The sequence below is a fragment of the Schistocerca serialis genome, chromosome 1 (assembly GCF_023864345.2).
Source record: "Schistocerca serialis cubense isolate TAMUIC-IGC-003099 chromosome 1, iqSchSeri2.2, whole genome shotgun sequence".
Lineage (NCBI taxonomy): Eukaryota > Metazoa > Arthropoda > Insecta > Orthoptera > Acrididae > Schistocerca > Schistocerca serialis.
In genome coordinates, this window is record NC_064638.1 from 893907905 (window position 1) to 893933175 (window position 25271).

At 44.2% G+C, this 25271-nt stretch overlaps 1 protein-coding gene and 2 non-coding genes across 4 annotated transcripts in view; 2 read left to right on the forward strand and 1 right to left on the reverse strand.

Moving 5' to 3' along the window:
* LOC126411514 (uncharacterized) overlaps nucleotides 1–25271 on the reverse strand; it is a 410659-nt gene that overhangs the window by 239843 nt on the left and 145545 nt on the right. The gene's annotated exons all lie outside the window — the stretch shown is intronic.
* Trnas-uga (transfer RNA serine (anticodon UGA)) lies at nucleotides 23318–23392 on the forward strand. Its single transcript has one exon. It is a non-coding gene; the product is annotated as a tRNA-Ser (tRNA).
* Trnas-uga (transfer RNA serine (anticodon UGA)) lies at nucleotides 23619–23693 on the forward strand. Its single transcript has one exon. It is a non-coding gene; the product is annotated as a tRNA-Ser (tRNA).

Below are 25271 nucleotides of genomic sequence, written 5' to 3' on the forward strand. Positions count from 1 at the left end.
ACCGGTTTTTCTATTGTGATCTGCTGTAATAACTTTAGATTCTGGAAATGGCCTTGGTCACTCAAAGCACATGGCCCTACAATCTACCATTTCAGGTAATGCACTTCAACCAATTTCTTCTCTGAAGTCCTGCCGTTGAGATACTGACATATTATACAAAACAGGCGGACAAAACCTTCTGTACACTGTCTTTTCGGATTCGTGTCCGCCAATATCTGCAGTGATGTCGAATAGAAACAATAGAAACCAGTGCACAGAACTGCCGTGGGTTCATTTACCTAATGGGACAAAATACTCATAAGACATTTGCCAGTCTGCACTACTGGGATGCGTTACTCGATTCTTTCTATACATTTTCATGTCTAGGAATTGGTACATCAGCAGTTCTATTTCATTAACTGATATGGCTGTCAGTGTCAGTTGCCCAGTCTTCAGTCTCGCTACTGCCTTCCACTGTTTAGTTTATGGTACGGTGAGTTAACTACAATCTGCAAAACTGTAGTGGCCTGCCACGAGCAATTGATTTAAATTGGAGCATTCTAGTCTCTATAGACAATGTTTCATATGTACAATACGCTGTTGTCCAATGGGTACATCATAAGCACAGTGAACAAAAAGTTAGGCTCAACCAGGCGACATTACGCTAATACAGTGCAAAGTCGCATCTAACCTTAATTCGTCGAGGATGAAAATCCACAGATCTGTTCATCGATGGCATATCCAGCTCAACCTGCTCGTTGGTCATTAGATCCTGGGGAGCTAACAAATTGCTGAGATGTTTATCGGTACATTTCATCTGCTATCCTAAATAGTTCCAGACTTTTCGTGTAGCATTAAGATCGGTAGCTTTAGCAGGCCAATCAAGGTACGATGGGGTGCCTGAACATATGGTGCAGTCATGTGAATGACATTGTTGTCATCTTGGAAAATTGGACGGTGCATGGCGTACCCATCACGGAAATAAACAAGAAAAGGGACACATGGTCACCAAGAGTATTATAATAAACGTTCTCGACCATGTTCACGGTAACGTGAATAAATAGTCCGAACTCACGGTGCAAAAGTTCTCGTAGAACATCATAGAACCACCTCCAGCCTGCGCTAATCTCTTTACACAGTGCAGGTTAAACGCCACATTGAGTCATCGATGCACCAGGTGGCTTGCATCATCTGAAAACAGGCGAAACTGTAACTTGTCGGACCACACTACACACTTCCAGTCAGTTGTTGCCCAGTTTCTGTACGGTTTATCCCACAGAAGAGGTGCAGCGTTATCTACTGCATAGACCAATGATTTTTTACGAGGAACTCGAATATAAATGTCCACTGTATGCAGTTCCCTTCGTAATTTTCGCTTGTAATCTAGAAGGGTTGGATCTGCATTCACTCACGGCCAGAGGTGTACACATTCCTCTTTTAACCTGCCAGTGATTGCCAGTTAGCCAGCCAGGCAAGCCGCCGCACGTACGGGCAGGCTGCACTACTCCCGTCCAAGCCAAGATTTAGTTGTATGCTTTCATTGTAGTGTTAGGAGTAGGTTTCAGAAGTTGATGTTAAGTGTTATTTTGCCTGATTATCACAGAAGGAGGCTCAATGAAATATGTATTCCTTTTGTATCACTGTAGGCTAGAAATTGGTGAATTTCATTTGTATTTTTTTCTTTGTTTTCGAAGTATATCAGGCGTATTTATTTATTTCGATATGAATGGTTTTCTCTGCAACATCGCTCTCTTTCGACTAGTCTGGCTATTCTCATTTCGAAACATCGTAAGGTCATAGCCGGCCGCTGTGGACGGTGCTTCAGTCCGGAACCGCGCTGCTGCTGCGGTCGCAGGTTCGAATCCTGCCTCGGGCATGAATGTGTGTGATGTCCTTAGGTTGGTTAGGTTTAACTAGTTCTAAGTCTAGGGAACTGATGACCTCAGATGGTAAGTTCCATAGAGCTTAGAGCCATTTGAACTATAAGATCACGTCTAATACATGCTTCCTGTAGTAAGCAGAACCATCTCTAAATGTCGGGGTCCTTTGCGTCTAAGAACGTGAGCATGTCTGTATAATGCAATGCCAACTAAAGTTTTGGGAGTCTAGTTTCTGTAAACTTACAGTGTTTTAGCCAAATATGCCTTTTTCCAGGATGTGTATTGGCTGAATTCGTTTTAAGTGGCCAAAATAGTACTTTCTAAGTTCCCCAAATGCATTTTACCGCAGACGAAGTTAGTTTTTCATTTACTGTACTTTATAAAGTTCATGTCCGTAAGAAGAAGCTTTTCTTTCATACTAAGCTTTCTTCGCGCTACGTTCCATATCACAAGAATCTGGTTTTTCATATTCACTGAACTATTTTTTTCCTATTTCAATCAAAGTTTCTCCTAAATTTAGAAAACCTATACACTGCTAAATGGCCTAAAGTCATTAGCACACGTTTCCACACACTCTTCAGCCACTAAGTCTTTGTCCTCTTTCAAAATATTTATGGAATGAGGAAACTGCTGCTCAAATTTACAAACACGTCGTAACACACTCGAGGTTCCCGAAAGAGTTTTATTAACTTTTTACACAAATTACGAAGCTAGACACCTACCAATTTCTTTGAAGCTGCTTCATAAATACACGAAAAAGTTTCATCTGCTGGACTTGCGCTCTGCTTCGTAACAGGTGTACGTTCCCCAATTTTTAATTTCTTCTCAGTCGATTTTTAAGTTTAGTTTGTTCATTTTGCTGCTTCTAAGGTTGTGATAAATGAGCTGCAGAGAAACTGCACACGTAAACACATACTTGGGTATTCGGGTAGTCACGTTGAATTGACAGCGCAACCTGCTGTCCGGCGCAGCAGGCTGCACGGGTACCGTGAAGCTTGCCAGACATGCGGAAACCCATGTTGGCCTATCTTAACGACAGTGCTTCAGTACACATGTACTCTTGTGTCTCCGTTTCGTCAGGTTGGTTGGTTGGTTGATTTCGGAGAGGGGACCAAACAGCGAGGACAACGGTCCCATCGCATTAGGGAAGGATGAGGAAGGAAGTTGGTCGTGCCCTTTCAAAGGAACCACCCCGGCATTTGCCTAAAGCGATTTAGGAAAATCACGGAAAACCTATATCAGGATGGCCGGACGCGAGCGTTGCTGCAAGCTGAGCTGCTTTAATGGTCGCGGCGGAGATACGGGCAGGCTGACTGGAAGGAGAATTTGTACACCTCTGCTGACGGCAGCAATTCCTGTCGTATTTGAAACCACTTGTCATTAACAGGACTCGTCTCTGGTCCCTGTCAGTTAGGACCTGTTTGCGACTGCTGTTCATACTCCGTGTTACGTGGCTGCGAGCGGTATACTAACCGTCTTGCAAGGAGACCACATGGTAGTCGGATTATTGTATATTTATTGTACACGGTGTTCAGAACTCAAATATCAATAACCCATAGCTGTTAGATTTAATTCTCAAAGATTCTCGAAAATATCGACTTTGAGATTTTCCGAGTGTCTTTAATACACTAAACCGAAGACGATTCTTCCAGCGGTAGAATACTCGTTTGCCAACTGGGGGGCCCGGATTCGACTCCTAGCCAATGCAAATTTTTAAACAAATGGACATCTTCTATGGGCATTTCTGTGAAGAGTTAAATACATAATCATCATTTATTGCATTAACAGGCCTTTGAGGCCTACAGCAGAAGAACAATAGGAAAGAAAAAAAAACATTACAAACACAAAAACCCCCAATAAAAGGAATGTCTGTCAATCACAAGAGAGGAGGTGTTTGCTGCAGATGGCACTCCATCTTTTTCGGTCTCTAGCATCATCCTCCACGGCCGCCGGTTCCAGTTCCTGAAGGATCGTCGTCACCCGATCACTCCAGCGCGCTCTTGGGCGTCCTCTCGGGCATTTTCCCGTGGGTTGAGAGTAGAGGACTCTCTCAGGAAGGAATCCGTCCGCTCATAAGATGTGGCCAAACCACTGCAGTCGCCTCTGTCCCAATATTCGTCCAATGTGTGGCTTTCCAAACCTCTGGTACAGGTCTTCTTTTTTTCTTCTTTCCCATTTACCTTCCATGTTACTGTAGACGGGTCCATAGATCTTTCTTTCAAACGCACATATTGAATCTTCTGTCGTTGCTGATGTCGCGCAAGTTTCACAACCATCTAAAAATACTGGTCTCATCAGTGTCTTGTACAAATGGACTTTGTTCTTCTGAGATGTCAGACGAGATTTAAAAAGATTGTTCAGACTAAAGAACACGCGATTGTCACTTGTTATGCGTTGATGTACTTCTTTCGTCATTTCACTTTTGTTGGTTAATATTGAGCCCAGGTACTTAAACTCTTCAACTCGTTCGAAGGTATGCCCGTCTACTACAATGGAAGGAGGGAGAACTCGACGACGTGATACTCCAAGATATTTAGTTTTGTCCTCGTTCACCTCTAGCCCAATTTCCTTTGCATTTTGGAGGAATCGGGAAGTATCAGCACACATTTGCTCTAAAGTGTCGCCAATGATCACAACATCATCAGCAAATACCAGAATGGATCTCCTTGTCTCAATCCATTTTGGATAAGGAAAGGTGGTTGTAGTTGGTTGCCAAACCGTACTTTCGAAGTTGACTGGACGTAGCAAGCTTCAATTAGACGGATGTATTTCGATGGGATGCCAAGTTCCTCTGACGTATCCCATAATGTGACGCGGTCAATGCTGTCATAAGCTTGCCGAAAATCGATGAAGATGAGATGTAGTTCCCAATTGAACTCATAGAATTTTTCTATCAGCTGACTTAAAGTAAATATGTGGTCAATGGTAGACCGTCCGGGGACGATCGCACATTGATATGTGCCTACAATTCCTTCAGCCAGTGGTTTCATTCGGTTTACCAGCAGAGCTGTAAAGACTTTGCACCCAATTTCAAGAAGTGAAATTCCTCGGTAGTTGGATACTTGGGTAGCATTACGCTTCTTGAAGATGGGACATATAATTGCTCACTTCCATTCTTCAGGAATTATTTCTGCTGCCCAGATGATGGATATTAATCGTTTCAATGATCCGTCAGTAGTTGTCCTCCCAAGCGAAGCATCTCAGCTGTGATACTGGGGCCTTGTTGTTCTTGAATAGTTTTAGGGCAACACTAATTTCTTCCTCTGCTGGTTCAAGGCCTTCTACTCTATCAAAACGGGCTCCCGTCTGAGTTGTCACCGTCAGTGGAACGTCCCGATTCAATAAGTTCTCAAAATGTTTTTTTAAAATATGTTTGCCTACTCTTCTGGTGATACCACTTCACCCGTATTATTCGTTAGAACCAATGTAAGTTGTCGGTAGACACCTCTGGCAAATCTTGAGGCCTGGAAAAACGAGCGTGATGACTTTGCTTCTTCTACTGCTTTCAACAATCTTTTATGGTGTTCCCGTTTCTTCTATCTCATGAGTTTGTCCGTGTTACGGCTCGCTTCACAGTAGACTATCCTTGCTTCTTCTGAAAGATTTTCTAATCACTGTACCCTCTTCGTTGATCTTATCCCAACAGATTCCCGACATGCTTCATCGAACCAAGGTTTACTTCTGCGTTTTGGATGGCAAGTAAGCTCTCCTCTTGCACTCTGTAGCACTCCATTCCTCAACACCAACCTTGTGTCTTCCACGTTGGTAGGGTTCTCCTTTATTGTGAGGTTTTCTGCGATGTTATCCTGATAGCGTTGTCTCGCTTCTACATCCTCCAACTTATCCTTGTCAAAGCGGGCCATCTTTTCAGGATTTCTTCGACACTTGGTAGACAGTTTCAGAGGTAGTTTGACTACCACCAAGAAATGATCGGAATTCATATCCGCCCCGCGGAAGGGTCGCACATGGTCAACAAGAACATGGTCGATCTGATTCATCGTACTTCCATCTGGGGATATCCAAGTAACTTTATGTACTACTTTGCGGGGAAAGTATATGCTTCTAATGGTAATTCTCCTTGTCTCGGCGCAGTTTATTAGTTTGATACCGTTCTCGTTGCTTGTTTCGTGGATACTGTCAGGACCAATCGTTGACAATACTGTACTTCTCTTCCCACTTGGGCGTTGAAGTCTCCCATTATCAAGTGAATTGAATGTCTTAGTAGTCTGTCTAATACATTCTCTACTTTAAGGAGGAAATCGTTCTTTGTTTCCTCATCAGAATCCTCTGATGGAACATGACAGTTCACTAGGAAGATCTTATATGGTTTAGCGTTTAAAATCATCCAACAGATGCGGTCATTTACTGGAGCCTACTTGTTGACAGCCGATATCATTTTATTGTGGACGGAAAATCCAGCCCCCGAAGCCCAGGCCTGACTTTGCTCATTGCTGTTAAAGAGCGTGTGGGTGTCTCCAATCTTCATAACACCCTCAGGAAGTCTCGTTTCTTGCACTGCTGTCACTAGGCATTGATATTTACGCAGTTCTTATCCAAGCTGTTTCATTGGCCCCGTCATGATTGACCTTACATTCCACGTTCCAATTCTAAATCCAGAGAATCATTTATGTACTCAGTTTTGTCAACATTTTGATCTGTCCGGCCATTTCTTTAATAATATACATAAAATACATAAAGATGAAAAAATTTAATTTGCCGATTTTTTCTTCAACGGAGATCGGTAGTAGAGAATGAGTACTGCATTTTGTGTGCGATATGTTATTAGAAATAAGAAGACGAGCATTTTTTCTAAAGCTGACAATCAGATATGTGTAGATTATTACATAGTTGATGAATTTTATATTTAGAAGACGCAGGTATTCGGACTGAACAGGAAAAAACGAAAACATAATGACCGAAACGAGACTCGAACAAACGACACAGTGATTTAGCAGCTCAGAGCTCTACCGATATTCTTCAGAATATTTTTACGCATTTTAAACTTAATGGAAATGCCCGTAGAACATGCACCTTTATCTAAAAATTTGTATCAGCGAGGAATGGAACCCAGGCCCCCTACTTGACAAACGAGCGTTGTGCCTTTTTTTTATTTTGTTCGATATAATCCGTTGCGTTTCGTCTGGGCTGACGTCATAATACATCCGTTCAAGTTGGTCGTTGATTCCTTGACTCAGTTTTTTTTTATTTTTATTTTTTTATTACAGAGAGTACACAGCCCTCTGACCGAACATGCTGAGCTACTGTGCCGGCACCATAGAGCCACCCTGCTTGTCGAAAAATCAACCGTACTTTAGGATATAAAAGACGCTCGGAAGAACTTCAAAAGCCTATTTGCTCTAGAATTTCTGAGAGTTGCAAAGAAATGCTCCAGGAAATTGCTGTTTAACGAGTTCTAAACGTAATGTACCATAAATACAAAGAATTAGAAAATTCCGATTGCTCTGTGATCTGCTTGTTAGACCCGTTGGAGAGCCCACGCTGCTACAACAAAAAATCGGGCACCTTGAATCACTTTATGGTCTTTGATACGTCCGAACATGTTAACCCCTTTTTGCCATTCTGTCACGTCTCCATGTAAACCCATCTTAGTGCACTGATTTCACACAGCCGATTGACACATACGTAAGATTTCATTCCCGTGGGTCAATTTAGATGTGCTAAGTCGTATGAAAGCCTGGCACCAGTTCCACACCATTTACAGCACTCCAAAGCAAATAGTGCGTTCTCTTTAGGGACTCCCCGAGTTTTTTTCAGGGAGGTTACCTGTTTTCAGTAAGAAGAATTCTAAGACTGATATAAGTAGAGATAGTGAGGGAGTTTGTTTGCTGCTTTAATTTTGGACACCAGTGTAGTTGCAGGTGGCGGGCATGGGCAAGGAGCAGCCACCGAGCCCCGAGGCCAGTTCGTCGGAGAGCAGTACCACTGACACGTCTTCGTCAGAGGATGAGGAGCAAATGACGGTCGGTGTGCTGTCGACCCCGAGCGTACCAAACGTCGAGCCGGACGCTGATAAGGGCGCTCAGCCAAGTGAGGAGAGAGAAGGTGCGGACAGTGATGAGCCGGCCAAGACAGCGGGGACGGAGGCAGCTGCTCCAGCCGAAGAGTGCAGGTAAGCCGAGCGGGTGGTCACGTGACCGTGGGGGGAGGGGGGGGGCACACACTGCTGGAATATACCTGGAAGGTCAAGCATTGTACTGTGTGAACATGAGCCTTGCGTCTTGGAACGCAGCATAAGCATTGGGGAACAAACATCGCACAGTGGGATTGACCTGATCAGTCAAAATCAGGAATACTGCCAGAAGCTGCAGTTTTTGGCAGATCGACGTCGCATCTGTCAGTCGAAGACAGAGGCTTGACCGGAATTCTTTCGTTATCTATACCTGAGGTCGTAGAATTTCGATTAAAGGAGGTTAGTCATGGAGACATTCGTATAGGTGTTGGCGAGACTTCGATTCATCCACTGTTTACGTATAGGAAACTGGTAGGGAGAACGCATTGTTATTCGAATTATACACGGACTCCCCGATCGCCGTTGTCGCAAAGGAAATGATGAAACGTTATTGTCTGTCCAACGGACAAGTGAAAACTCCTTTTGATTATGGTTACCTGGTCAATCGGCGCAGGAGTCTTCTCATGAAAACCAATTTATTTGCTAAGATTGCTATGTGGATTACTAGTTTCTGCAGAATGCGCTGCCGTCTTCAGATCTATAAAAAGAAAGTATGCCGAGGTTACAGTCATATAAAAAAAATGTGGTAGGGCATAAACGACAGCTCAGTGACAAACATTATGTACCCAGAAAACCGGGCAGTGTTAGTTACGTCATACAAAGCTTAAGCCATTCTATCACATTAGGACTTTACTCTGTAAAATACGAGGGATGTTCAATAGGTAATGCAACACATTTTTTTCTTAAAGCATATTGGTTTTATTCAGGATACTAATACACTATATTACTCCCAACTCTTTTGTCTACAAAATCACATTTTTCAACGTAGTCACCGTTCAAAGTGACAGCATTAGGCCACCTTACTGAGAGGGCACTTCTGCCCACATGGTACCACTCTACTGGTCGATGTCGGAGCCAATGTATTGCTGCATCCATAACTTCCCCATCATACACGTACTGCTTTCTGCATGATGCATCCTTCATTGGGCCAAACAGATGGAAGTTGGAAGGTCTGAGATCGGACTGTAGGGTGGTTGAGGAAGAACAATCCAATGACGTTTTGTGAGCTCCTCTCAGATGCGCAGACTTGTGAGAGGCCTTGCCTTGTCATGGAGAAGGAGAAGTTCGTTTGCCTTTCTGGGGTGACGAACATGCTGAAGTCGCTTCTTCAATTTCCTGAGGTTAATGCATAACACTTCACAGCTTATCGTTGCCCGATGATGGAGGACAGCGAACTAAATAGCCCCTTTATAGTCCCAGAAGACAGTCTCCATGACTTTATCGGCTGAGGTCGCGGCTTTGAACTTTTCCTTCGGAGGAAAGGTGGTGGGGCGCCACATCACGGATTGCCTTTTTGTTCCCGGTTAGAAGTAATGAACCTACACTACTGGCCATTAAAATTGCTACACCACGAAGATGACGTGCTACAGACGCGAAATTTAACCGACAGGAAGAAGTGCTGTGATATGCAAATGATTAGCTTTTCAGAGCATTCACACAACGTTGGCGCCGGTGGCGACACCTACAACGTGATAACATGAGGGAAGTTTCCAACCGATTTCTCATACACAAACAGCAGTTGACCGGCATTGCTTCGTGAAGCGTTGTTGTGGTGCCTCGTGTAAGGAGGAGAAATGCGTACCACCACGTTTCCGACTCTGATAAATGTCGAATGGTAGCCTATCGCGAATGTGGTTTATCGTATCGCGACATTGCTGCTCGCGTTGGTCGAGATCCAATGACTGTTAGCAGAATATGGAATCGGTGGGTTCAGGAGGGTAATACGGAATGCCGTGCTGGATCCCAACGGCCTCGTATCACTAACAGTCGAGATGACAGGCATCTTATCCGTATGGCTGTAACGGATCGTGCAGCCACGTCTCGATCCCTGAGTCAACAGATGGGGACGTTTGCAAGACAACAACCATCTGCACGAACAGTTCGGCGACGTTTGCAGCAGCATGGACTGTCAGCTCGGAGACCATGACTGCGATTACCCTTGACGCTGCATCACAGACGGGAGCGCCTGCGATGGAGTACTCAACGACGAACCTGAGTGCACGAATGGCAAAACGTCATTTTTTCGGATGAATCCAGGTTCTGTTTACAGCATCATGATGGTCGCATCCGTGTTTGGCGACATCGAGGAGAACGCACATTGGAAGCGTGTATTCGTCATCGCCATACTGGCGTATCACACGGCGTGTTGGTATGGGGTGCCATTGGTTACACGTCTCGGTCACCTCTTGTTCGCATTGACGGCACTTTGAACAGTGGACGTTACATTTCAGACGTGTTACGACCAGTGGCTCTACCCTTCATTCGATCCCTGCGAAACCCTACATTTCAGCAGGATAATGCACGACCGCATGTTGCAGGTCCTGCACAGGCTTTTCTGGTTACAGAAAATGTTCGACTGCTGCCCTGGCCAGCACATTCTCCAGATCTGTCACGAATTGAAAACGTCTGGTCAATGGTGGCCGAGCAACTGGCTCGTCACGATACGCCAGTCACTACTTGTGATGAACTGTGGTATAGTGTTGAAGCTACATGGGCAGCTGTACCTGTACACGCCATCCAAGCTCTGTTTGACTCAATGCCCAGGCATATCAAGGCCGTTATTTTACGGCCAGAGGTGGTTGTTCTGGGTACTAATTTCTCAGGATCTATGCACCCAAACTGCGTAAAAATGTAATCACATGTCAGTTCTATTATAACATATTTGTCCATTGAATACCCGTTTATCATCTACATTTCTTCTTGGTGTAGCAATTTTAATGGCCAGTAGTGTATATTTCATAGCCCGTGACGATGTTTGACAAAAGACAGCGATCATCCCAGTGATGGGCGAGCAGTTCCGCACAGATGCCTTATAAGGTCTTCCATAAGGGGGGCGAGGAAACCAACGTGCACACGTCTTTGAGTACCCCAATTGATGGACGAATGTGTTGGCAGTACCAACAAAGACATCCAGTTATGCACTGAGATGTTTACTTTGATCCGTGGATCACCTCGAATAAGAGTGTTCGCAAGTTCCAACACTGCGGGAGTCACAGCTGTGTTCGGCAGGCTGGCACGCGGAAGATCGGACAGTTTAGCACGATCTTGTTATGATGATGACAGACCCTACGCCCAACGGCCCACCGTGCTTTTGTTCACTACCTGGTCTTCGTAGACATTCTTCAAACGCATATGAATATCTGCGATGCTCTGGTTTTCCACCAAAAGAAACTCAATGACAGTTCTCTGTTTAGAACGCACCTCCGTTACAGACACCATTTTGAAGGCTACGTATCGTCTGGAAACTTGTGTTGCGTGCTGAGGTACGCGGTGGCACCACAAGCAACAAAATAGAAGCTTCTAAGTTGATGCCATCGGCAAGTAAGAAGTTGTACAAGTCAAGTTTTAGCTATCGAAAATTCAATTATTGGCCGGTTTTGGTGCCTTGAAGTTGACCGAGGACCTTAAGATTTTGCATGAACCGCGGTCTGGCAGCCACATTACATGATAAAATGCGAAAAGTGTTAATATGTAGTAAAAACCTAAGAATACATCCCGTTTTCGTCATTTGCTCTCGTAATGACGTAATGCCAGATCGTCACATTGGTCGCTTTTCTCTCGGAAACGTTTACATTGATCGTCTGGAAGCCGCATGTAAAGCCTAATTTACACGACGACACTAGGTTGCAGGCAACTGCGCTACCGGCCACTGAGCGTGCGCGCCGCGAATTTGCGCAACTCGTTGATGAAACTAAACACTTTCGGCGTGTTCCAACTTTGGCGGCACTAGTTGCATGAGTTTTGGGGTTATGTGTGTTCGTAGAGGGTAAACAAACTGAAATGTGTTGTGGGGAACGGAGAATAATGTTCGCTTTTTGGATACCTATACTTTCCATAGGTGTTTGTGGGATTTCAGTGAACCTGATTACAAAAATAAGCAACATATTAATGCCGTTGATACCGTCATGTGCGATCATAACATAGATGGTTTGACAATATCTGTGCTGCAGGGCAAAATGTATTGAGTTAGGAGCACATATACAACTGAATTAAGAAAAATACAAGCAAGTGTGATTCTAGCTGTGCAATGTTCTCGCCTACAAGACTAAAATCCCATCGTTCGAGTTGCCCAACTCTTTGTTAAAGGAATATTGTTGACAGGAGGGAAGGCTATACAAATTCAAGAAGCTGCATTCTTTATTCAATATCCATCTATTTAAAACGTCGCTGCAGTGCTCCCCGTTTATATATGTTTGAATTTTGAAATATTGCCACTGTACAGATTTGTCTTCAAGAGAGTAGTTTACAAACCATTCTCTTCTTAATGCTGCCTGCTTCGAATAATTATTGTTGATAATTTTCAATAATTATTCACATTAACAGTAATAATTATGGTGTTAATTAAATAGCGTCATCACCAACTAAAACTGTATCTTGTAGCATGCCGAGTGTTCTCGATTGTAATGCAAGCAATATGATATGTAATTTCAGTTCTGACGATAGTGCTTCATGCATTACAGTACCTTTATTCCTTATCGCATAATTAACTCTATTTAGAAGAAACCTGAACAGATATGGTGACATTCTAAGATAATTAAAACAACTTCATGGATCTTCAGTTATAAATTATTTCAGCAAGGATGCTGGGCAACAGATCTGACGTGTTTTCTTCATCCAGTCACGAATCGAAACACGTTTCTTATTTTTTTTCTTATGCAGCGATTCCACGCAACAAGCTTCAACTCCATCACAACTCGTGCGACGTGCAGCTACCGAAACGTTCATTTCAGACACGACTCAGGGACCCACAAAACAACGAAACTGAAGTGTATACTGGTGTCGCCGTGTCTACGGTCGCATATGAAACCACTTGCGTGCAACTCATTCCACGCAAAGAGTGGCGCAACCCAATGTCGTCGTGTAAACTTGGTTTAACTAAAGGAACTGAAGCGAGAATATTCCACGATGTCACATAACAAATTCTGCGCTTTTTCAACCGAAATTCTCTGAGACAAAAAATGTATTGCATTACTCATTGAACGCCCTCGTAATAGCTCTCATACGCATACATTCCAAAGTCAAGACATGATAATGAATACCTCTAATAAGTATAGTTTAAATAAAAACATACTGTAAGAACGTCGAGGCATTACAGTGGGATGCCAGACGTGCTGTCACTGCTAGTAATACGAAAGCCACGAACAGGACGGAGACATGCCACAGCTAGCCTCTTTCTGGTATAATGTTATGTTGGCTGCGACTCAGTAACTGACGGATGGATTTGGAGTGTATCGGAAAGTAATGCTGAGAAGTACCACCAGATGACAGTCTGCACTGTATGACGTCATTTACAACTAATGCAACGGAGTCACACTTCGGTGTAACATAGGAATTAATAGACTACGTAGCATCAAGATATTGTGATAGACCTTCAGCTTTACCATTAGAGCTTTCTTGTGATTTAGTGTAAGACCTAGGTCACGAGCAAAGGACTGCCACACCAATGTCAAATCGTCATCATGTTAAAGGAGGCCGGCCGGTGTAACCGAGTGGTTCTAGGCGCTACAGTCTGGGACCACGCGATCGCTACGGTCGCAGGTTCGAATCCTGCCTCGGGCATGGATGTGTGTGATGTACTTAGGTTAGCTAGGTTTCAGTAGTTCTAAGTTCTAGGGGACTGATGACCTCAGATGTTAAGTCCCATAGTGCTCAGAGCCATTTGAACCATTTTGTTACAGGAAGATAATCTTGTGGTGTACGTTACGGCTAAGTATTAATAAAAGATTCTTACCTTGCATATATCGTAGATCTTATGACAATAAGAATAACATAATAGTCTATAATGCAGGGTATTGATATATACGTTATTCATAAACCCACGACTACATCACGGTTACAATACGAATATTAAATAAATTAAAAAAATATTTAAAAGTATTTTTCTGTTCATGCTGACTTATTGAGGATGTGAAAATATGGTATCACTGCAGTTACAAAACGTAGTCGGCCGATAAGTGTAACTACAGTATCGTTAATTTCTCTCTTAAATAGACCTACAATATATTCTTAGAAATGGTGTCTAAGGGCTATAATCCAATTACAATTTCACGCATACAGCGGTGGCACATTGATTTAGAGATGAAAATTTAAAATAAAAAGAAATATACGAAAGGTATATCTTATATGTAATTTTATACTGGTACATGTTGTTATTAAAATGTTTTGTACGTCAGTTATATTTTGTATTGCTATCCTACAGCATGTAGGGGCTTGTTTTACAGTTTGCTATTACATAATTGTTAATTGTCATCCTTCGCTTGCAGCGGAACCGACCAATAAGGTCAAATCCTGTTTTATAATTCTATAAACTTCGACTGTGTAGCTTTCACCTAAAGCAAATTCTATCACCTATTGTAATTGCCATTGACCTGTTGTGTATCCTACTACATTTTTTATATGAATGTAAGCTTGTAAGCTCGGCACTTTTTCTTTTAATAGATCTGAAGATGGCAATACATATTGACGAATTTACTAATTCAGTAATTGTGTTAACATAGCGATTTTGGCAAATAAATTGGTTTATATAAGAAGACTACAAAACTTCTTTTGTTTAGGTGTCCAGCGGATTATCGCTCAAACTAGTGATAAAAAATGGCGGAAAAAAATATGCAAACACTTCGAGAAATGAATGCTTGAACGTAAATTTAGATGCTAGCCAAGCCTGCAGGTTGACCACGAACGGCACTTTACAATGTCCCCAACATCTAGCACGTCCCAATCGTTCTCAGAATAGTGTTCTGTGTCGTTATGAATGCATTATGTCAGAGCTAAGTGAAGACGAACGTAGGCAAATTCTTGGCACTCGTATGGTGGGTGCTTCGGTAACAAATGTAGCGGAAGTGTTTAGTGTTTCAAGAGGCACCGCACACAGGGAAAGCGGAAAAACATTATCCGCTAAATCACAACGCGGACGACAGTTCAGATATTACATTCTATTTGGCTGTTGTAATGATGTTTCACGGAATAAAAAGTTTTCACTGCAACTTGCTGCTCTCACTTCATCACATGCGTTAATACTCGGGATAAACTGTGTAGACCATCATGGATTACAGTCTTCATCAACGTGGCGAATCTCTTTTCTCAAATTAGCCTCATTTGTTAGAGTAGCGAAACAGGGACATTTTCATCGTAGCGGCAATAATTTTTCGAGCAGGCCACTGTTCGCTCTGTTTTAAGTTCCAGTAGAAGGAGGTGTTGACATTGATTGTTTTCCTCCCTCACGCATTCAGCAAACGAATGTTGCGCTTGTAGCTACTGTTTCTGTTCTCTTCGTTCATCTAAACTGTTGCCACAACTCCGACACAATTCACAACAAAATTCATACGGAAATATGGAAGTATCATTCGGCAACTGCATCGCAGTGGTGCTAGGATTCCTCAAAGGGACTTACTTTGTAGGAGCCTACAACACGTCTCCCAGCTCATTTATTTTTCGTTTTGTTTTAAGCGTTACATTTACATTACTCCATTTCCGAAAGGATTTCATTTCCACAGGTGACTTGCATTAGGCCTTAGGCGTGTAGAGCCATTATAAAATCTTGTGGATCAAGAGTAAATTCCAAGTTTCGGAGAGTTAGTGTAGAACACTTTAATATTAGTTAGCATTAGTTAGCAAAATCTACACAAAAATTATATATATTATATATTAATATTTCGAAAGCAACTACAGTTAGATTTATTCATCACTCCGTTTTACAGCTCTTGCAGTAGCCGCGTTTGCAGACAAAGTAGGTGGGACACTAATTTTTACCGCTACAGTCCTTTCGAACTGCTGCGAAATTCCGACCAGAAGAACGCAGACGCAGATTATGAATAACTTTTTAAAAATTTTAATTTTGTATTATTTGCAAATTAAGATTATTTTACTACGTCAGTTCGAAGTTTGGCACATATCGGAAGGTATGTTCTCTCGTCCTATCTTTCGACCTGAGATGGAATGAGAGAGTATGCCTTCTGAAATGTCGCAGGCACACTGCGAATTGACAAGCAAGAAACTCGAGAAAGTTTGCTGTTATTTAGTATTTGAACATAACTTCTATAATGTAGTAGTGCATCCTCTTCAGTCTGCACTTTTAGTTGTGCCTTGTTGGGAGTAGACAGGCGAGACCGGTAGAAATTACTGAGTTGTTTCTCCTCGCTGTCAAATGTTACTTTGTGCATTTGTCTCGCAGACTGGGGTTCCGTTTTGTTAATACGTGATTTGAAGTACACTACTGGCCATTAAAATTGCTACACCACGAAGATGACGTGCTACAGACGCGAAATTTAACCGACAGGAAGAGGATGCTGTGATATGCAAATGATTAGCTTTTCAGAGCATTCACACAACGTTGGCGCCGATGGCGACACCTACAACGTGCTGACATGACAACAGTTTCCAACCAATTTCTCATACACAAACAGCAGTTGACCGGCGTTGCCTGGTGAAACGTTTTTGTGATGCCTCGTGTAAGGAGGAGAAATGCGTACCATCACGTTTCCGACTATGATAAAGATCGGATTGTAGCCTATCGCCATTGCTGTTTATCGTATCGCGACATTGCTGCTCGCGTTGGTCGAGATCCAATGACTGTTAGCGGAATATGGAATAGGTGGGTTCAGGAGGATAATACGGAACGCCGTGCTGGATCCCAACGGCCTCGTACCACTAGCAGTCGAGATGACAGGCATCTTATCCGCATGGTTGTAACGGATTGTGCAGCCACGTCTCGATCCCTGAGTCAACAGATGGGGACGTGTGCAAGACAACCACCATCTGCACGAACAGTTTGACGACGTTTGAAGCAGCATGGACTGTCAGCTCGGAGACCATGGCTGCGGTTACCCTTGACGCTGAATCACACACAGGAACGCCTGCGATGGAGTACTCAACGACGAACCAGGGTGCAAAACGTCATTTTTTCGGATGAATCCAGGTTCTGTTTACAGCATCATGATGGTCGCATCCGTATTTGGTGACATCGCGGTGAACGCACATTGGAAGCGTGTATTCGTCATCGCCATACTGGCGAATCACCCGGCGTGATGGTATGGGGTGCCATTGGTTACACGCCTCGGTCACCTCCTGTTCGCATTGACGACGCTTTGAACAGTGGACGTTACATTTCAGATGTGTTGCGACCCGTGGCTCTACCCTTCATTCGATCCCTTCGAAAACCTACATTTCAGCAGGATAATGCACGACCGCATGTTGCAGGTCCTGTACGGGCCTTTCTGGATACAGAAAATGTTCGACTGCTGCCCTGGCAAGCGCGTTCTCCAGAAATCTCACCAATTGAAAACGTCTGGTCAATGGTGGCCGGGCAACTGGCTCGTCACAATACGCCAGTCACTACTCTTGATGAACTGAGGTATCGTGTTGAAGCTACATGGGTAGTTGTACCTGTACACGCCATCCCAGCTCTGTTTGACTCAATGCCCAGGCGTATCAAGGCCGTTATTACGGCCAGAGGTGGTTATTCTGGGTACTGATTTCTCAGGATCTATGCACCCAAATTGCGTAAAAATTTAATCACATGTCAGTTCTAGTATAATATATTTATCCAATGAATAGCCGTTTACCATCTGCATTTCTTCTTGGTGTAGCAATTTTAATGGCCAGTAGTGTAATAAATATCATTACTGTATGAGCGGTTTCGGTTCCTGTTTCGCTAATACAAAACTTCAGAAGCGCATTACACGTACGTGTGCAGCTATAACACCGATATACAGCGCCGTGCTCCTCTGCATTGGTCATTGCCATCGGCTGCCGATGCACATTCTTTCCTCTGCTGCCAGCAACTACGACTGAAAGTGCCGCCTGACAGTAGACACCCTATATGCGATTTGTGTTTACAATGTCTGAACAACATTGTTAAAATTCTGTCTTCCCTACACAAAACTCGACAACAGGAAAAATGGCGGGTGTCTTCAAAATTTCGCTCTCGTATTCAATTTTCCGCGTAAAATATTACTACAGCTAATTTCTTGAATGCTATACACAAAGTGTGACATAGTTTTTGTAAACATAATATTGGTGTGTCTTCAGGTTTTAATATTTTTAGCATTTTTAAATTTTGTGTTCAAGGATACCAAATATTTATTTGAAGACACCCACGTATTTAGTAGGCACTACCGGCTTTAATGGCTATTTATCAGTGAACATGCGCTAGTAATACCATTTAATATGCCACTAAATTAGTCAAATGATGAAAGATATTGCTAAATAAAACTTATGTCTCAAGCCAACACATAAACCTAGTTCCATGTTGTAATGATTAAAAATAATATTGTACTCGTAATTTCGTGGAAAGAATTTGTAACTACTATTGGGCCTAGGCGCATCTTTAGACAGTGTGACCCGTTTTCATGGCAAATTAGATAATTGTTCCTTTCACGTTGTTAACAATTATTAAAAGTGCTAAAGCACACATATTAAAACACAGATATTTCTGGATAGGTCGCGTACTGTCAAAACAATCATTCCCTAAAACAATATATAATGTTTTGTTTACAATGTAGCGTCTTGTGAGAAAGGCCTTTCGACTCATACACCATCTTGTATTGTGGCTACTACTGAAGTCACGTTAAATGAAGTATATAATTGCCTGCAAATGGCGTTGAAACGGTGAACACACATAATTCCATTCATGACTGGCTGTAAACAAAATATATTGTTTCGATTGTTTCGTTTACACATAAAAGCAGCGTGTAAAAGTGTTGTACAGCGTGTAACTACATTTTCTTTACACACTTTTTGGACAGATTTCTCACACCAAAACAAGAAAAGAAGTCTAGTAAACGTGGGTTCTAAATTGCGTACCTTAAGAGCTATGGGCACTTCTTCATCTTGGGTACTGTGAAGCGAATCTCATCTGCTGCAAGCTCTTTGCTTTCCATATTTTGGAGATGGTAGATGGCCCAACACAAGAGAAAATATCCAGTAAACTTGGTCTCCAAATTGCATATCTGAAGATTATGAGTACTTGTACATCTTCGTTACTGTAAAACACATCTGTTCTACTGAACGAATGCGTATAGCTTTTAAGGTATGCATTTTATAGCCCATGTGTGCCGGACAATTCTTTTTTCTTTTTGTCCATACTACCTCCTGCCAAAATATAGAAAGCAAAGAGATTTCAATATAAGCGATGTGTTTCGCGGTATGAAGATGAACAAGTGCTCATAGCTCTAGACATTTTTTCTTGTTTTGATATAAGGAATCTCTCCTCAAAATCTGTAAAGAGAATTTGATTACGTTCTGTATATACACCTGCAAAGTGGAAATGTGCATCAGTTCCTGCTCTTCACAAAAAAGGAGATAAAACCGATTTGAATAATTACAGAGGAATATCACTGTTTCCTGTTGTGTACAAAGTTCTGTCAAAATCCTTGTTAAGTCGTCTGGAAGAAGAAGCAGATCCATTGACAGGAGAGTATCAGACAGGATTTCGCAACGGCCTATCTTGTGTAGAACGCATATTGAACCTAAGGACAATTCTGCAATTAAGAAGATGTAGATATACTACGAAAACTTTTGTCTGCTTCGAAAAGGCTTACAGTTCGATGGATAGGCAAACGTTATTCCATACTTTAGAGAACTTCGAATCGACAAGAAAACAAGGGCAATTATCCAACAGACATTAACATATACAACTTCCAACGTTAAATTGATGGGAGAAACTTATGAGGCATTTCTTAAAATCAACAATAGTGTTCCCCAAGGATATGGACTCTCCTCCTTCCTGTTCAACATAGCTCTGCAAGAAATGTCAGGACGTGGGAAAAGGAAATAAGGAAAATCAATTCGCAATTAAGAAGATCGCAGAAGCAACATGAATTGTCTGGCATCAGCAGACGATATCCCAGTTCTAACAAACAATAGATAAGAAGCCAAATTTCATAGGAAACTGGCCGACATATCTCCTGTGGAAAAATTCAATACATTGAAAGGAAACCTGCAGATGATCTCCCCATTGTAACTCGACGCAGGAAAGTGTCACAAATTACGCACTTTAAATATTTCGGAGATACACTGCTGGAAATGGAAAAAAGAACACATTGACACCGGTGTGTCAGACCCACCATACTTGCTCCGGACACTGCGAGAGGGCTGTACAAGCAATGATCACACGTACGGCACAGCGGACACACCAGGAACCGCGGTGTTGGCCGTCGAATGGCGCTAGCTGCGCAGCATTTGTGCACCGCCGCCGTCAGTGTCAGCCAGTTTGCCGTGGCATACGGAGCTCCATCGCAGTCTTTAACACTGGTAGCATGCCGCGACAGCGTGGACGTGAACCGTATGTGCAGTTGACGGACTGTGAGCGAGGGCATATAGTGGGCATGCGGGAGGCCGGGTGGACGTACCGCCGAATTGCTCAACACGTGGGGCGTGAGGTCTCCACAGTACATCGATGTTGTCGCCAGTGGTCGGCGGAAGGTGCACGTGCCCGTCGACCTGGGACCGGACCGCAGCGACGCACGGATGCACGCCAAGACCGTAGGATCCTACGCAGTGCCGTAGGGGACCACACCGCCACTTCCCAGCAAATTAGGGACACTGTTGCTCCTGGGGTATCGGCGAGGACCATTCGCAACCGTCTCCATGAAGCTGGGCTACGGTCCCGCACACCGTTCGGCCGTCTTCCGCTCACGCCCTAACATCGTGCAGCCAACCTCCAGTGGTGTCGCGACAGGCGTGAATGGAGGGACGAATGGAGACGTGTTGTCTTCAGCGATGAGAGTCGCTTCTGCCTTGGTGCCAATGATGGTCGTATGCGTGTTTGGCGCCGTGCAGGTGAGCGCCACAATCAGGACTGCATACGACCGAGGCACACAGGGCCAACACCAGGCATCATGGTGTGGGGAGCGATCTCCTACACTGGCCGTACACCAGTGGTGATCGTCGAGGGGACACTGAATAGTGCACGGTACATCCAAACCGTCATCGAACCCATCGTTCTACCATTCCTAGACCGGCAAGGGAACTTGCTGTTCCAACAGGACAATGCAAGTCCGCATGTATCCCGTGCCACCCAACGTGCTCTAGAAGGTGTAAGTCAACTACCCTGGCCAGCAAGATCTCCGGATCTGTCCCCCATTGAGCATGTTTGGGACTGGATGAAGCGTCGTCTCACGCGGTCTGCACGTCCAGCACGAATGCTGGTCCAACTGAGGTGCCAGGTGGAAATGTCATGGCAAGCCGTTCCACAGGACTACATCCAGCATCTCTACGATCGTCTCCATGGGAGAATAGCAGCCTGCATTGCTGCGAAAGGTGGATATACACTGTACTAGTGCCGACATTGTGCATGCTCTGTTGCCTGTGTCTATGTGCCTGTGGTTCTGTCAGTGTGATCATGTGATGTATCTGACCCCAGGAATGTGTCAATAAAGTTTCCCCTTCCTGGGACAATGAATTCACGGTGTTCTTATTTCAATTTCCAGGAGTGTATCATCCAACCATCAGGAATGAACACAGCAGCCAATAATGAAAGAACCTCAAAATTACAAAAAGCATATAAGCTCACATGAAGTCACTACAATAAAAAAATCTATATCTGTCAATGCAAAATCAAGTCATTACGACACAGTAGCTCTACCGAAAGCGCTCCACGCTGCAGGAGCTAGCGTGACTCATGGTCACACAAAATTAAGAGAGCTTCAAAAGTAGGAGAGGGAACTTCTCAGGAAAGTATTCATACCAGTTTCTCGTGAAGGAATGTCGACAAAGAAGTCTTAGAAAAATGTCTACAAACAGACATAAACAATAACAGACACATGTAGAAAAAGAAGAATGATATTTTATAGACATACCCGCAGGGTCAACAAGAACAGGCTCACGAGGCCAGTCTTCGAGATAACAAACACTAGCAACAACATGACAAAACGAATTACTGAAACAAAAGAAGACATTAATGAAGTGGGAATCACACAGGTTAGCGTAATCATTCACGAAAAGCTCAGAAATACCATTAACAAACATAAACATAAACACGTCGAAAATAACCAGGAAAAGAAGGTCGGTAGAAAGCAATAGGTAACACAGTGAGCATTTGAAGAGAATTTCGGAAGAACGAAGGAACAAGAAAAAATCATGACTACTCAAGTTCAGACATGGTCTTAAAAGGAAATACACGAAATATATATATATATATATATATATAATTTTTTCCATATATTTCCTTTTAAGAAATACATACACTCCTGGAAATTGAAATAAGAACACCGTGAATTCATTGTCCCAGGAAGGGGAAACTTTATTGACACATTCCTGGGGTCAGATACATCACATGATCACACTGACAGAACCACAGGCACATAGACACAGGCAACAGAGCATGCACAATGTCGGCACTAGTACAGTGTATATCCACCTTTCCCAGCAATGCAGGCTGCTATTCTCCCATGGAGACGATCGTAGAGATGCTGGATGTAGTCCTGTGGAACGGCTTGCCATGCCATTTCCACCTGGCGCCTCAGTTGGACCAGCGTTCGTGCTGGACGTGCAGACCGCGTGAGACGACGCTTCATCCAGCCCCAAACATGCTCAATGGGGGACAGATCCGGAGATCTTGCTGGCCAGGGTAGTTGACTTACACCTTCTAGAGCACGTTGGGTGGCACGGGATACATGCGCACGTGCATTGTCCTGTTGGAACAGCAAGTTCCCTTGCCGGTCTAGGAATGGTAGAACGATGGGTTCGATGACGGTTTGGATGTACCGTGCACTATTCAGTGTCCCCTCGATGATCACCAGTGGTGTACGGCCAGTGTAGGAAATCGCTCCCCACGCCATGATGCCGGGTGTTGGCCCTGTGTGCCTCGGTCGTATGCAGTCCTGATTGTGGCGCTCACCTGCACGGCGCCAAACACGCATACGACCATCATTGGCACCAAGGCAGAAGCGACTCTCATCGCTGAAGACGACACGTCTCCATTCGTCCCTCCATTCTCGCCTCAACGCGAGGCAAAGGTCCCGAGTTCGAGTCTCGGTCGGGCACACAGTTTTAATCTGCCAGGAAGTTTCATATCAGCGCACACTCCGCTGCAGAGTGAAAATCTCATTCTGGAAACATCCCCCAGGCTGTGGCTAAGCCATGTCTCCGCAATATCCTTTCTTTCAGGAGTGCTAGTTCTGCAAGGTTCGCAGGAGAGCTTCTGTAAAGTTGGGAAGGTAGGAGACGAGGTACTAGCAGAAGTAAAGCTGTGAGTACCGGGCGTGAGTCGTGCTTCGGTAGCTCAGTTGGTAGAGCACTTGCCCGTGAAAGGCAAAGGTCCCGAGTTCGAGTCTCGGTCGGGCACACAGTTTTAATCTGCCAGGAAGTTTCATATCAGCGCACACTCCGCTGCAGAGTGAAAATCTCATTCTGGAAACATCCCCCAGGCTGTGGCTAAGCCATGTCTCCGCAATATCCTTTCTTTCAGGAGTGCTAGTTCTGCAAGGTTCGCAGGAGAGCTTCTGTAAAGTTGGGAAGGTAGGAGACGAGGTACTGGCAGAAGTAAAGCTGTGAGTACCGGGCGTGAGTCGTGCTTCGGTAGCTCAGTTGGTAGAGCACTTGCCCGTGAAAGGCAAAGGTCCCGAGTTCGAGTCTCGGTCGGGCACACAGTTTTAATCTGCCAGGAAGTAGACAGAAACTGATTACGCACATACAGATCGTTGAGTCAACTAACCTGTGGCGAGTTGTAGTTTATTTTACCAACTTTATATACCAGTGCTTGTGAAAATTTACAGCAGCAAGAGGGACATATGTGACTGAAGTGAATTTCATCCCACGGATTAGGTACATGGCAATGAAGTACCTGATCATCGCACGTGACATATGAGTGCTAAGCCATGGAACAGTGCATATTCTCAGCTTGCGGTCATTACAGTATCGGCCAACACGTTGATGGTCATCATTTTAGAGCAAGTTGAAACCATAGTCGTCCTAAAATAGTATATTTTGCCATTCAGCACGGTACCAACAGTGCTGCACAGACGCCTCATCCAGGTTTACCAAAGCCAGTCTACCCAGTTCGAACTCACCCACATGATGATTAACTGACGTCGATGAGGCCTAGTAACATTTGGTTTCAAGTTTCTAGTTCGTTAGATCCCTCAGCATCGAGTTAGTTTCTCGTGGCATTGAGCTCAGTTACACAAGTGAACGTGTAGCTAGATCTACAGGCAGTCTTAATGAATTATTACTGGTACACTGCTCCACACTTCACCTGAATTTACATTCGTTCAGCCTATTCATTCTGGGGGGGTTTTAATTTCCACAATTACAGGGTCCTCTAGATAACATACATAAAATAAAGTTTCATATTTCTACCGCAACCGTAATAACTCATATTCTGTCTAGAGATCCACATTCCTGAAAATGTTCTAGCTTTTATAACTCTCCAAGAACAAGAATAATTATGCAAACATAGGTTAAGAATGGCAGCCAATGATCCCGCTATCAAGTGCTGCTGTCGCTAACTCATTTGCTAGAGCCTATGCACCAACTGAGCAATGGGACGCGTGTTTGGTTGCAAGGGTGACGTTGGTGGCCCCCTCTAAAGGATGTACGTGCCCGGACATTGGATCGGTGAAGTGTATCTGCTGCAGCTCGGACGACGACAAGACGTGTAAGGCAGCCGACGAGGAGGCCAGCGAATCCGCGTCGGAAGGGGAATCTGAAGAGCAGCAGCTAGATACGGAAGATCTGGCAGTAGAAGAGGTGCCTGCCCAGGAGGGGGAAGCTGTCCCAGCTGAAGATCAGGTGGCGGCAGAAGACCAGGAAGTGGCAGAAGGTCAGGAGGTGACAGAAGCTCAGGAGGTGGCAGAAGGTCAGGAGGTGACAGAAGCTCAGGAGGTGGCACAAGACCAGGAGGTTGCAGAAGACCAGGAGGTTGCAGAGGGCCAGGAGGTTGCAGAAGGCCAGGAGGTTGCAGAAGGCCAGGAAGCTACAGTAGACCAGGAGGTTGCAGAAGACCAGGAGGTTGCAGAAGACCAGGAGGCTGCAGAAGACCAGGAGGGGCAGCAAACCCGGGAAGTGGCAGGAGAGGAGGAGGTGCCAGAAGCCGAGGAGGTGGTAGAAGGTGTACCTGAAGCGGAGGAGCTCCCACTCGAGGAGCAGGAAGATATGGCGGAGACACCGCCTGAGGAACAGGAGGTGACAGAGGAGCCACGCGAGGAGGAAGTGCTGGGTGAGGA